The 11,601-nt window shown below is 46.4% G+C and overlaps 1 pseudogene across 1 annotated transcript; it reads left to right on the top strand.

Annotated features, from left to right (window-relative positions):
• The first annotated feature begins 9,606 nt into the window (after positions 1-9,606).
• Positions 9,607-10,685, top strand: LOC311108913 (myelin P2 protein-like; annotated as a pseudogene). Its single transcript has 4 exons — positions 9,607-9,675; positions 9,880-10,041; positions 10,134-10,229; positions 10,614-10,685. The product of its transcript is annotated as a myelin P2 protein-like (transcript).
• Positions 10,686-11,601: the final 916 nt, after the last annotated feature.

The raw sequence follows: 11,601 nt of genomic DNA on the forward strand, positions 1-11,601 counted from the left end.
ATCCAACGGTTTTTAGACGACAGGCAGGTTTTCCTATAACTTTTAGAGGAAGCTTCAGTGAATACATAACCCTGAGATATAGTATTATTTTTGGAACAATTACACAAATGTTAATCCAAAGACACACGAGAATGGATTTCCAAGAAGTGTTGAGTGTTCCTGAATGGTCAAGTCTCAGTCCATAATGAATCATGGCGCCGGAGAAGATGGCTGCCGTTTTACAGCCCTCTAACCAATTGTACTATTATGTTTGTTTTTCGTGTTATTTGTAATTTATTCTGTACATAATGTTTCTGCCACCGTCTCTTATAACCAAAAATAGCTTCTGGATATCAGGACAGCGATTACTCACCTCGTACTGGACGAAGATTTTTTCTTCAACGAGTCGGACGCGAAGGATATCCTACAGACACCCAACAAGGCCCAAATCCCTGTCATTCGCATGAGAAAGAGACTGAGATATCGTGGACGTAGGTCGGGGTGCCTTGTAAGGATCCGACGGCGAGTGAGTAAACTGCCTCTTCCATCAATCCTATTAGCCAATGTTCAATCATTTGAAAATAAATTAGATGACCTAAGATTACGGTTATCCTACCAAAGGGACATTAAAAACTGTAATATCTTATGTTTCACAGAATTGTGGCTGAACAACGACATGGACAACATACAGCTGACGGGATATACGCTACATCGGCAGGATAGAATGGGTGACTCCGGTAAGACAAGGGGTGGCGGTCTGTGTATATTTGTAAACAACAGCTGGTGCACAACATCAAATACTAAGGAAGTCTCGAGGTTTTGCTCGCCTGAGGTAGAGTATCTCATGATAAGCTGTAGACCACACTATTTACCAAGAGAGTCTCCATCTCTATTTTTCATAGCTGTCTATTTACTACCACAAACAAAGCTGGCATTAAGATTGCACTCCATGAGCTGTATAAGGCCAGAAGTAAACAGGAAAACGCTCATCCAGAGCTCCTAGTGGCCGGGGACTTTAATGCAGGGAAACTTAAATCCGTTCTACCTAATTTCTACCAGCATGTTAAATGTGCAACCAGAGGAAAAAACACCTTTACTCCACACACAGAGATGCATACAAAGCTCTCCCTCACCCTCCATTTGGCAAATCTGACCATAACTCTATCCTCCTGATTCCTGCTTATGAGCAAAATCTAAAGCAGAAAGCACCAGTGACTCGGTTAATAAAAAAGTGGTCAGATGACGAAAATGCTAAGCTACAGCACTGTTTTGCTAACACAGACTGGAACATGTTCGGGGATTCTTCAGATAGCATTGAGGAGTATATCACATCAGTCACTGGCTTCATCAATAAGTGCATCGATGACGTCGTCCCCACAGTGACCGTACATACATACCCCAACCAGAAGCCATGGATTACAGGCAACATCCGCACTGAGCTAAAGGGGAGAGCTGCCGCTTTCAAGGAGCGGGACTCCAACCCAGACGCTTATAAGAAATCCCGCTATGCCCTCCGACGAACCATCAAACAGGCAAAGAGTCAATACAGGACTAAGATTGAATCGTACTACACCAGCCCTGACGCTCGTCGGATGTGGCAGGGCTTGAAAACTATTACAGACTACAAAGGGAAGCACAGCCGCGAGCTGCCCAGTGACACAAGCCTACCAGACGAGCTAAACCACTTCTATGCTCGCTTCGAAGCAAGCAACACTGAAGCATGCATGAGAGCACCAGCTGTTCTGGATGACTATGTGATCACGATCTCTGTAGCCGATGAGAGTAAGACTTTTAAGCAGGTCAACATTCACAAGGCCGCAGGGCCAGACGGATTACCAGGACGTGTGCTCCGAGCATGTGCTGACCAACTGGCAAGTGTCTTCACTGACATTTTCAATGTGTCCCTGACTGAGTCTGTAATACCAACATGTTTCAAGCAGACCACCATAGTCCCCGTGCCCAAGGACACTAATATAACCTGCCTAAATGACTACCAAACCGTAGCACTGACGTCTGTAGCCATGACGTGCTTTGAAAGGCTGGTCATGGCTCACATCAACACCATTATCCCAGAAACCCTAGACCCACTCCAATTTGCATGCTGCCCCAACAGATCCACAGATGATGCAATCTCTATTGCACTCCACACTGCCCTATCCCACCTGGACAAGAGGAACACCTACGTGAGAATGCTATTCATTGACTACAGCTCAGTGTTCAACACCATAGTGCCCTCAAAGCTCATCACTAAGCTAAGGATCCTGGGACTAAACACCTCCCTCTGAAACTGGATCCTGGACTTCCTGACGGGCCGCCCCCAAATGGTAAGGGTAGGTAACAACACATCTGCCACGCTGATCCTCAACACGGGTGCCCCTCAGGGGTGCGTGCTCAGTCCCCTCCTGTACTCCCTGTTCACCCATGACTGCATGGCCAGGCATGACTCCAACACCATCATTAAGTTTGCCGACGACACAACAGTGGTAGGCCTGATCACCGACAACGATGAGACAGCCTATAGGGAGGAGGTCAGAGACCTGGCCATGTGGTGCCAGGATAACAACCTCTCCCTCAACGTGACCAAGACAAAGGAGATGATTGTGGACTACAGGAAAAAAAAGAGGACTGAGCAAGCCCCCATTATCATCGACGGGGCTGTAGTGGAGCAGGTTGAGAGCTTCAAGTTCCTTGGTGTCCACATCACCAATGAACTATCATGGTCCAAACACACCAAGACAGTCGTGAAGAGGGAACGACAAAGTCTATTCCCCCTCAGGAGACTGAAAAGATTTGGCATGGGTCCTCAGATCCTCAAAAAATGTATACAGCTGCACCATCGAGAACATCCTGACTGGTTGCATCACTGCCTGGTGTGGCAACTGCTCGGCCTCCGACCGCAAGGCACTACAGAGGGTAGTGCGTACGGCCCAGTACATCACTGGGGCCAAGCTTCCTGCCATCCAGGACCTCTATACCAGGTGGTGTCAGAGGAAGGCCCTCAAAATTGTCAAAGACTCCAGCCACCCTAGTCATAGACTGTTCTCTCTGCTACCGCACGGCAAGCGGTACCGGAGCGCCAAGTCTAGGTCCAAAAGGCTTCTCAACAGCTTCTACCCCCAAGCCATAAGACTCCTGAACAACTAATCATGGCTACCCGGACTATTTTCACTGCCCCCCCCCCCCCCCCCCCCCACCCCCACCCCAACTTTTTACACTGCTCCTACTCTGTTAATTATTTATGCATAGTCACTTTACCTCTACCCACATGTACATATTACCTCAACTACCTCAACTAGCCGGTGCCCCCGCACATTGACTCTGCACCGGTACCCCCCTGTATATAGCCTCCCTACTGTTATTTTATTGTACTTCTGCTCTTTCTTTCTCAACACTTTTTTGTTGTTGTTGTTTTCTTGTACCTTTTTATAAAAAAAATTAATGAATTGTTGGTTAATGGCTGTAAGTAAGCATTTCACGGTAATGTCTACACCTGTTGTATTCGGCGCATGTGGCAAATAAAATTTGATTGGATTTAAATCTGCTTGAAAATCTAAAGACAAGGTTAGAATATTGCTGTCCATCAATGATTCCCAACAAAATGTTATAGGGGATGCACAATTTCTGTCAATTTTGTTGCTGACTAACCGTCCCACAATAACCGTCTACCAAACAATTAAATTAGTTCCAAACAGTAAAATGACATGACCAACAGAAAATACTATGCATGCGTAGCCCTACCAGGAAGGGAGCTTAAAAAAACATGATAATTATTGAAGCAGCCAATGTCAAACATCATTTTCAAACATTTGCCAAAATGCAATTTGCGAGAAAACACTGTTCTAAAAGGCACACCTGATTTGAGAGGTTTCATGTGACAAAGATGTGACATCTCCTTTCGAAACGTAGAAAGAGTGATATCATAATATGGAACAAATAGGATGGCTATTGTGCCTTTGGCTTCTGGACAACGAAAAAAAGTTGATATGAAAACCAATAGAACATGAGAGAAATGCTGGCCTCATAAAATATCAGTTTCTATCTGATTTTGGCTAGGCTACTTTGAAGCAAGGTAACATTTTTATTTTTTTGTCATTTAGCAGACGCTCTTATACAAAGCAACTTACAGGAGCAATTAGGGTTAAGTGCTTTGCTCAAGGGTACATTGACAGATTTTTCACCTAGTCGCCTCAGGCTAAGCTACCTGCCTCATAATATTAAGTAAAACGTCCAGGTTTCAAACAATTAAGTATATGTTTTCAACATGCCGACCGCCTCCAGCTTTTTCCCTCTACTGAATGGTTTGCAGTTGCATTGTGTGCACATCTACTTTTGAAAGGAGGGGTTTCTTCTTCGTCTGAAAGCAATGGCTAGCTAGTATGCTAACTATTCTAGCTAACTAACTGGCTGAATAAGTTGACGACGGACTCGCTCAAGCTGTCGGGACTAACCCACAACGTTAGACACGGACACGAATGATCTGCTTGGCGTGTTGACACACTGGTGGTTTGTTGTGGCCAAGTATTGGTGCTAAACCGTGTTGTTGGAGTCCGGCATGCTAGCTGGCTATGGCGTCTAATGACTAGGCGCCCTGGACGATTTTCACGGAAGAATACTGTACCAAGTTAGCTAGCTGAATAAACTAAGTTAGTCTATTCCTAGAAAACATTGAACCGCTGTAGTTTACAACAATTATAGTTTCTGAGGTGGAAGTTGGGAGAGTTATATTTGGGTGTTGTGGTGAGGGAGGCCCTGCTCTCTCCTTTCCCAGATGTTTAGTTAATTTCATTCCGATCTCCTTTGCATTATTGTAGCCATTTTCTGTAGCCTGTCAACTATGCCTCTGTCTATCCCTGTTCTCTCCTCTCCGCACAGGCCGTACAAACGCCTCACACCGCGTGGCTGCTGCCTCTCTAACCTGGTGGTCCCTGCACGCACCACCCACGTGGAGTTTCAGGTCTCCGGCAGCCTCTGGAACTGCCGTTCTGCTGCCAACAAGGCAGAGTTCATCTCAGCCTATGCTACCCTCCAGTCCCTCGACTTATTGGCGCTGACGGAAACATGGATTACCACTGAAAACACTGCTACTCCTACTGCTCTCTCCTCGTCTGACCATGTGTTCTCGCATACCCCGAGAGCATCTGGTCAGTGGGGCGGTGGCACAGGAATCCTCATCTCTCCCAAGTGGACATTCTCTATTTTTCCCCTGACCCATCTGTCAATCTCCTCATTTGAATTCCATGCTGTCACAGTCACTATCCCATTTAAGCTTAACATCCTTGTCATTTATCGCCCTCCAGGTTCCCTTGGAGAGTTCATCAATGAGCTTGACGCCTTGGTAAGTTCCTTTCCTGAGGATGGCTCACCCCTCACAGTTCTGGGGGACTTCAACCTCCCTACGTCTACCTTTGACTCATTTCTCTCTGCCTCCTTCTTTCCACTCCTCTCCTCTTTTGACCTCACCCTCTCACCGTCCCCCCCTACTCACAAGGCAGGCAATACGCTTGACCTCATCTTTACTAGATGCTGTTCTTCTACTAATCTCACTGCAACTCCCCTCCATGTCTCCGACCACTACTTTGTATCCTTTTCTCTCTCGCTCTCCTCCAACACTACTCACTCTGCCCCTACTCAGATGGTAATGCGCCGTCGCAACCTTCGCTCTCTCTCTCCCGCTACTCTCTCCTCTTCCATCCTATCATCTCTTCCCTCTGCTCAAACCTTCTCCCTCCAATCTCCTGATTCTGCCTCCTCAACCCTCCTCTCCTCCCTTTCTGCATCCTTTGACTCTCTATGTCCCCTATCCTCCCGGCCGGCTCGGTCCTCCCCTCCAGCTCCGTGGCTTGATGACTCATCCGGAGCTCACAGAACAGGGCTCCAGGCAGCCGAGCGGAAATAAAGGAAAACTAGACTCCCTGCGGACCTGGCATCTTTTCACTCCCTCCTCTCTACATTTTCTTCATCTGTTTCTGCTGCTAAAGCCACTTTCTACCACTCTAAATTCCAAGCATCTGCCTCAAACCTTAGGAAGCTCTTTGCCACCTTCTCCTCCCTGCTGAATCCTCCTCCCCCTCCCCCCTCCTCCCTCTCTGTGGATGACTTCGTCAACCATTTTGAAAAGAAGGTTGACGACATCCGATCCTCGTTTGTTAAGTCAAATGACACTGCTGGTCCTGCTCACACTGGGACTCTATGCTTTGACTTCTTTCTCCCCTCTCTCTCCAGATAAAAAATCTTGCAACTTGTGACGGCCGGCCGCCCCACAACCTGCCCGCTTGACCCTATCCCCTCCTCTCTTCTCCAGACCATCTCCGGTGACCTTCTCCCTTACCTCACCTCGCTCATCAACTAATCCTTGACCGCTGGCTATGTCCCTTCCGTCTTCAAGAGAGCGAGAGTTGCACCCCTTCTCAAAAAACCAACACTCAATCCCTCTGATGTCAACAACTACAGACCAGTATCCCTTCTTTCTTTTCTCTCCAAAACTCTTGAGCGTGCCATCTTTAGCCAACTCTCTTGCTATCTCTCTCAGAATTACCTTCTTGATCCAAACCAGTCAGGTTTCAAGACTGGTCATTCAACTGAGACTGCTCTTCTCTGTGTCACGGAGGCTCTCCGCACTGCTAAAGCTAACTCTCTCTCCTCTGCTCTTGTCCTTCTAGACCTGTCTGCTGCCTGTCTGCTGCCTCACGCTCTCCGTAGCCGATGTGAGTAAGACTTTTAAGCAGGTCAACATTCACAAGGCCGCAGGGCCAGACGGATTACCAGGACGTGTACTCCGAGCATGTGCTGACCAACTGGCAAGTGTCTTCACTGACATTTTCAACATGTCCCTGACTGAGTCTGTAATACCAACATGTTTCAAGCAGACCACCATAGTCCCCGTGCCCAAGAACTCTAAGATAACCTGCCTAAATGACTACCGACCCGTAGCACTGACGTCTGTAGCCATGAAGTGCTTTGAAAGACTGGTCATGGCTCACATCAACAGCATAATCCCAGAAACCCTAGACCCACTCCAATTTGCATACCGCCCCAACAGATCCACAGATGATGCAATCTCTATCGCACTCCACACTGCCCTTTCCCACCTGGACAAGAGGAACACCTATGTGAGAATGCTATTCATTGACTACAGCTCAGCATTCAACACCATAGTGCCCTCAAAGCTCATCACTAAGCTAAGGATCCTGGGACTAAACACCTCCCTCTGCAACTGGATCCTGGACTTCCTGACGGGCCGCCCCCAGGTGGTAAGGGTAGGTAACAACACATCTGCCACACTGATCCTCAACACGGGGGCCCCTCAGGGGTGCGTGCTCAGTCCCCTCCTGTACTCTCTGTTCACCCATGACTGCATGGCCAGGCACGACTCCAACACCATCATTAAGTTTGCCGACGACACAACAGTGGTAGGCCTGATCACCGACAACGATGAGACAGCCTATAGGGAGGAGGTCAGAGATCTGGCCGTGTGGTGCCAGGACAACAACCTCTCCCTCAACGTGACCAAGACAAAGGAGATGATTGTGGACTACAGGAAAAAAAGAGGACTGAGCACGCCCCCATTCTCATCGACGGGGCTGTAGTGGAACAGGTTGAGAGCTTCAAGTTCCTTGGTGTCCACATCACCAACGAACTATCATGGTCCAAACACACCAAGACAGTCGTGAAGAGGGCACGACAAAGCCTATTCCCCCTCAGGAGACTAAAAAGATTTGGCATGGGTCCTCAGATCCTCAAAAAATTCTACAGCTGCACCATCGAGAGCATCCTGACTGGTTGCATCACCGCCTGGTATGGCAACTGCTTGGCCTCTGACCGCAAGGCACTACAGAGGGTAGTGCGTACGGCCCAGTACATCACTGGGGCAAAGCTCCCTTCCATCCAGGACCTCTATACCAGGCGGTGTCAGAGGAAGGCCCTCAAAATTGTCAAAGACTCCAGTCACCCTAGTCATAGACTGTTCTCTCTGCTACCGCACGGCAAGCGGTACCGGAGTGCCAAGTCTAGGTCCAAAAGACTTCTCAACAGCTTCTACCCCCAAGCCATAAGACTCCTGAACAGCTAATCATGGCTACCCGGACTATTTGCACTGCCCCCCCACCCCATCCTTTTTACGCTGCTGCTACTCTGTTAAGTATTTATGCATAGTCACTTTAACTCTACCCACATGTACATATTACCTCAACTACCACAACTAGCCGGTGCCCCCGCACATTGACTATGCAACGGTACCCCCCTGTATATATAGCCTCCCTACTGTCACTTTATTCTATTGTATATATAGCCTCCCTACTGTCACTTTATTTTTACTTCTGCTCTTTTTTTCTCAACACTTTTTTGTTGTTGTTTTATTCTTACTTTTTTGTTTAAAATAAATGCACTGTTGGTTAAGGGCTGTAAGTAAGCATTTCACTGTAATGTCTGCACCTGTTGTATTCGGCGCATGTGACCAATAAAATTTGATTTGATTTGATTTGATTTGATACTGTGAACCATCAGATCCTCCTCTCCACCCTCTCCGAGATGGGCATCTCCAGCGCGGCTCACTCTTGGATTGCGTCCTACCTGACCGGTCGCTCCTACCAAGTGGCGTGGCGAAAAGCTGTCTCCGCACCACGTGCTCTCACCACTGGTGTCCCCCAGGGCTCAGTTCTAGGCCCTCTCCTATTCTCGCTATACAACAAGTCTCTTGGCTCTGTCATATCCTCACATGGCCTCTCCTATCATTGCTACGCAGACGACACACAACTAATCTTCTCCTTTCCCCCTTCTGAATCGCATCTCTGCATGTCTGGCAGACATATCAGTGTGGATGACTGATCACCACCTCAAGCTGAACCTTGGCAAGACGGAGCTGCTCTTCCTCCCGGGGAAGGACTGCCCGTTCCATGATCTCGCCATCACGGTTGACAACTCCATTGTGTCCTCCTCCCAGAGTGCAAAGAGCCTTGGCGTGACCCTGGACAACACCCTGTCGTTCTCCGCTAACATCAAGGTGGTGACCCGATCCTGTAGGTTCATGCTCTACAACATTCGGAGAGTACGACCCTGCCTTACACAGGAAGCGGCACAGGTCCTAATCCAGGCACTTGTCATCTCCCGTCTGGATTACTGCAACTCGCTGTTGGCTGGGCTCCCTGCCTGTGCCATTAAACCCCTACAACTCATCCAGAATGCCGCAGCCTGTCTGGTGTTCAACCTTCCCAAGTTCTCTCACGTCACCCCGCTCCTCCGCACACTCCACTGGCTTCCAGTTGAAGCTCGCATCTGCTACAAGACCATGGTGCTTGCCTACGGAGCTGTGAGGGAAACGGCACCTCCGTACCTTCAGGCTCTGATCAGTCCCTACACCCAAACGAGGGCATTGCGTTCATCCACCTCTGGCCTGCTGGCCCCCCTACCTCTGCGGAAGCACAGTTCCCGCTCAGCCCAGTCAAAACTGTTCGCTGCTCTGGCACCCCAATGGTGGAACAAGCTCCCTCACGACGCCAGGACAGCGGAGTCACTCACCACCTTTAAGGAATACCTTGGATAGGATAAAGTTATCATGCTTGTTGACCCACTGTTGGGGATATTTACATTTACATTTTAGTCATTTAGCAGATATTAAAGTTAACTTGAAAGATGGCTGACAAGTTTGTGGGGACCTGGAAATTGATTTCCAGCGAGAACTTTGACTTTGAGTACATAAAAGTTCTGTTATGACATATTTGTCAAATATAATGATAGGAATGGATGTAATTATGCATTTTTTATATTTTGTATATATATTTCTGATACCATCTTATGATCTCATTAGGCTAATCATTTATATCTATAGTTATTACACATGGACAATGCTTTTGGTTGCACCACACCATACTGCCAATAGATCCCTCTTGACAGTTTGTTCTCTATTGTGCAGGTGTTGGCTTCGCGACCCGACAGGTGGGAAACCCCATCAAGCCCAGTCTTCGAATGATCTTTGTAAAATCCCAGAGCACTTTCAAAATTATTGAGATGAAATTCAAACTCAATGACACTTTCGAGGAAACAACCGCTGACAACAGAAAAACAATGGTTGGTTGGGATAAAAATATGTGTGTGAAGGTCAGTTGACTTGGATGAATGAGTCATTGGAAATATCTAACATTTTTTCCTTTAATCTTCAGATCGTTTTTACTTTGAGAATTGTGCAAAAACAGAACTAGGACGGCAAATAGACAACATTAGAGAGAGAGGTGACTAGTGATGGAAAGTTGATAGTTGTAAGGAATCGTAAAAAAAAAAAAAAAAGTAAATAACTAATACCTTACAAGTTCCTGAAATGGCTTGTTTTGTAGTGTTTGTTTATTTGTAAAAAACTTCTGAACTCGACAGATTATTGTAAAATATTTTATAATATTAGAAAGTGATTTTCCTAAACCTTTCCCACCATAAAGTTAAAATGTTGTCAATAAAACTTATTGGGAATGTTTAGACACACTTGATAGTAGGCTCAACCATTTTACATGTGGCACTTTGTGCATTTTTGACTGAACAAGTGTTTTATCGCTCTCTAACCTAAAATATATGCTGGGATGTGTATTCTTGAAATAACTCTGACCTAACACACTCTCTCCTCTCCTACTACACCTGTCCTCTCCTTACAGAAATGCATGATGGGGGATGTGGTTGCAACGAGGACGTGCGAGAAGGAGGCATGGACGACAGGCTCAGTTTAATGAGCAACAAAGCTAAAGTTACAGCACGTATTCACCATTGTACTGCCAAAGTAAATGTATGCATTGTACTACTCCAATATGATACACTGTAAAAAAAATCCTGTAATTTTTTAAGTTAATTACTGGCAGCACAGTAGCCAGTAGGTTGCTGTCAATTTACAGTAAAATACTGGCAGCATAGAAGCCACTAAATGACTGTAGATTTACAGGACCTTTACTGAAACACAAATTTACAGCATATTACTGTAACACCTGACTACAGCATCATGCTGTATTTCTAGAATTTACAGTGCATTACTGGAAGCACAGTGGTTAGTAAACTGTTGCAGATGTACAGTGCATGCATCTAGTGCCAATGATGGGCAGTATTTTGTGTTTCACTGGCCTGAAGTACAATTAATGTATTTTGTAACACTTTAGTTAGAATACATCTATTTAGTATTTTCTAATAAAGTGTTTTCAGGAGAGACAGGACTGAAGGAAGAGGAGGGGGTGTGATGATTTATGTTAAAGAACATATCCGATGTAAACAAATTGAGTGGTCATGTGATAATGAACTAGAATGTATTGGCCTGAACATTACACTGTCTCCCCAAATGTCTTTTACCCTCATTGGAATGTATAGGCCACCTTCCACCAAAAGTGTGTTTTTTGATCAGTTTAAAAACATGTGTCGTGTATTGAGATTATGACTATTTTGGAGGAACAAGGAATGTTGTTTAGGTTAGTATCAGAAGGCAATGTTTTAGGTGTAATACCACATACCACAGACAGGTGGGTTGTAGACAGGGGAGACTGGTGATTGGCCAGAAGAGGGGGCATCATTGTTTATAAATAGGGGGGAAAATGACGGAGAGGTTAGAGCAAGCAGCCATTCTGAGGCGTCTCTCCGGGTGTCATGTCACCTGTTACTCAT

This window comes from Coregonus lavaretus (assembly GCF_964263955.1).
Source record: "Coregonus lavaretus genome assembly, chromosome: 34".
In the NCBI taxonomy this organism is placed as follows: Eukaryota; Metazoa; Chordata; class Actinopteri; order Salmoniformes; family Salmonidae; genus Coregonus; species Coregonus lavaretus.